The 3,743-nt window shown below is 37.4% G+C and overlaps 1 non-coding gene across 1 annotated transcript; it reads right to left on the bottom strand.

Moving 5' to 3' along the window:
• Window positions 1-3,168: 3,168 nt before the first annotated feature.
• On the bottom strand, window positions 3,169-3,283 carry LOC142504046 (U5 spliceosomal RNA). Its single transcript, XR_012804170.1, has one exon. It is a non-coding gene; the product is annotated as a U5 spliceosomal RNA (small nuclear RNA).
• Between the last annotated feature and the right edge of the window lie 460 nt (window positions 3,284-3,743).

Below are 3,743 nucleotides of genomic sequence, written 5' to 3'. Positions count from 1 at the left end.
TGTATAGTTACATAAATATTTTTACAATGTATAGATTATTTTCTTTACGTCTCTGTGCCGTTCTCATTGACTACTTTACGTTCTTGTATTTTATTTTAAAACAGTCTTGGTAAGATTGAACGTTCAATTCTTCCCGGATCACAGATATTATCTTAACTCTGACAATGTTCTCAATGTTGGGGGGATATATTGTATCGCAATGTGGAAATTCACCATTTTACTTAACAAGAAAGATAGATGAAAGAGAACTAGTTTCAAACTGTGTATATGATTGATATTTTACTTTATCTTGTTCAGTGTAAGCAATGCAAGCCACAAACACTATTTTTATGTATTTTTTATTTAAAGCCTAAAAAAAACTTTGTTACAAACAGATTGGTATGTTTCCATATTTTTAGATGAAGATGTATCTCAACACTGCACATTTTCAACTATGCAAAAAAAATGACTTGGTGTGCTGCCCCCTGTTGATCATTCAACTAAATAACAAGAGATGAGGCAGAGTTCTTACTAGTAGAAATGACTTATTAGTAGAGATTACGATTTTCTTCATAGAATTGTTTTCCGTCGCCGATTGGCCAGTTACTTTCACCAGGCAGAATTCTGTGGATCAATCTCGAAAAGGAGAATCCGCGTATTTTTATTATCAATCTGTGGTCGGATTGTCAATCCGCACAACCAGAAATATAGTTGTTGCGTGGTGAAGAAAAATAATGCACACAAGCGCACCACGGATCCATATAAAATATACCAATATTTAATATTACGTTAAAAGACCACAAAATCACAAGAAATAAATGATAACTCACAATACTACTCGTATAACATTTACAAAAAATGTTTACAAAAAATGTGCAAGGTCACTCCCAAATAGGGATGCTAACAACTCCAGTGAAGCACAATGACGACAACAACAATTTTTTTTTGGTGGTGTAAAGTGGATGAGTCACGTTTCACAGTTCTTAAAAGACTGTCCATTAGAGCTATATTGACTTGAAAAGCCTAAGGTGCCAGACCAAACAGGAATTAGAACCCACAACCAGCTAATGGCTAACAGTATACCACTGTCAACTAGCATACCCCTAAAATATAGCTAATTTGTTGCTTGTAACCTTGAAAGGACTTCAAGCACAAAGCAATATGTACTAAGATGGAAGGTTATGTTTGGCGGTGTACTGCTACGAAACAAGACTGCACTGCCGGTGTATGAAACACAAAACTTAATAGCACATACAGAAACAAAGCCAACCTAACGCGTTTCACGCTGTCAAATACCGCTTTATCAAGAATACTCTTTGATAAAGCGCTATTTGACTGCGTGACACGCTCATAGTCATCATCCCTTGTTGATCCACTACAGCAGCGGTGCGCAAACTGGGGGGAGCAAGATTTAAAGGGGGAACAGTGGTTACAGAGGCCCTGCACCCTTACCCAAGGCATTTAAATTAAATGCCGGGGGAAGCGTGAGGCCTCTGTGTTAAATGTCCTTAAATTCGCTTTTCCTATAGATTCACGTCAGCATAACAGAATTCAGCATTCTTGTCGTTTGCACACACAAACAAAACGTTTATTTTGAAAATAATTACTTACATACAAAAATAGTAAGAATGACGATGATGATGTTTCAAATAGATTGATATTCTTAAGAATAGTTGCACATAGTAACCTTCTATCTGTTAATATTCTCTCCAGGTATCAACATGTCTTTTCTCCTTTTCATGGTATTATCAGTCTTCGGCCTGGTCTTTCTTCCTCTGGCCTTCCTTCCTTCCTAAAGCTTACTAAGCTCACTGTTATATTTATCCAGATAATATTCCTTGAATCAGCTCTCTTAATAGATATTTCTATTCCAAATTAGGTCCTACAGTTTCAAACTATGATCGCATAAGAAACAGCACACGTATTCTAAACATAGAATACCAAATACTGTATGGACTGTAAGATTCTCGGAGCTTTTGTCACAGCCTCTACTCTCAGCTAAAGTCACAGTTGTCAATAATCACTCAGTGTCAAACCTAAACAGGGGTTCTGCCTACTTTGACCTTTTAGGACAGCTGCACCGTCAATATAACTCTATAACTGAACATACAATCAGATATAATATATAGATATGAAGGAAAGTCCAGACTATTATACTGTATACTTTAACATTCTGCCTTTGATAACGGATTCATTCATTACAATATAATTATTGCTAAATTGGATTTCTTACACTCAGTAACGTCCCTTATCTGCCATGGCAACACACATCAAATAACGCTGCGGCGTCACACAACGTGATGTACATGACCCGCAGCATAATTTCATGCCAGGTCCTAGGAGAAAGGGGTGGGGAGGGGGGGCAAATGCTGGAGCTGCCAGACAGGGGGGTGCAGCTTACAAGTTTTGCGCACCCCTGTACCACTGGGTGAAGTCCTCCAGAAGGATCTTCCAGGTTCTGTGGTTGCAGCCTCTCTTCCCCCAGCTCGCTCAAACACATTGACTGAGTCCATCCTCCCATCTTACTTTTGGTCGTCATCTGGGACTTTTAAACTCCCTTGGAGTCGGGTACCATATTTGTCCATTAATGATCATTTCTTCTTGTGGTATGTCCAGCCGGCTGCAATTTAAATTTCTTCACCCTTGTGATGATGCCACAGACTTTTGTCTGGGCTCAAACTTATTAATTATTTTTCTTCTCTCTTTGGATAATACAAAGCATAAATCTCTGTATACATCTTGGCGCTGTCTGAAGCTTCTGAATTATCTTTGCGTTTAGGGTCCAAGATTCACATCAAAACGTGAGCACGGGCAGATTACACAGGTCGAAAACTTTCTTTTTCTGATCGAAAATGTAGTTCACACCAATAAAAATTACAAATAGAAAAGAAACCAACCCGGTATGTTATGGTAAAAAAACAACCATATCTGCTGGATTGCATTATGGGTATGTAAATTTGAGTTGATGTGTCATATGACAGACCCATCAAGTGGGCATATTTCTAGCCACATAATCCACCTCTACCAAAACTGATTTTGAAGTCCTAAAGTAGCAATCCAACAATCAGTTTATCGTTACTCTATCCCAAGAAAGTAACTTAAAAGAGATAACAGTAACACATCTCTACTTAAAAATTCGGAACATACACACACAAAAAAAGTCATATCTTTTTTTTGCACTGATAAATAAGCCCAGCATAAGCCAGGCATCAAAAAATTGAGTGAAACTCATGCTTGTTCCTCTCCACGGAAATCTTTAGTAAAAGGCGAAAGATTTATTCGGTTTGAAGAGAAACCAGAGTATACTCTCTAACTGAGCATTCAATCGATGCAATAAAAGTACATCCTATTAATGTAAGGGAGAGGATATTAACACAATATCTAAAAGACATAATGTGCAGTTGAAACAAAGTTATAACCCTGCTTTTGGCTTTGGACATAATATAAAATGTAGTTCACACCAATAAGAATTACAAATTGAAAAAAAACAACCATTTCTGCTGGATTGCATTATGGGTATGTAAATTTGAGTTGATGTGTCATATGGCAGACCCACCAATGGTGAACTTTCTAGTAACATAATCCACCCCTACGAAAACTGATTTCGAAGTACTAAAGCAGCATTCACCCCCCAAAACAATATCATTTCATCACCATCATCCCTTAGAAGGCAAGTTTTTAGCAAATGATATACATAGATTGCAGATGCTAACTTGAAAAAGAGGGTTAAAGACAGCATCAAAAATGAGCATACATTTGTTGAC

The sequence above is a fragment of the Ascaphus truei genome, chromosome 10 (assembly GCF_040206685.1).
Source record: "Ascaphus truei isolate aAscTru1 chromosome 10, aAscTru1.hap1, whole genome shotgun sequence".
Taxonomy (NCBI): Eukaryota; Metazoa; Chordata; class Amphibia; order Anura; family Ascaphidae; genus Ascaphus; species Ascaphus truei.
Note: the sequence above shows the minus strand (reverse complement) of the source record. Positions and strands in the feature narration are given on the sequence as shown.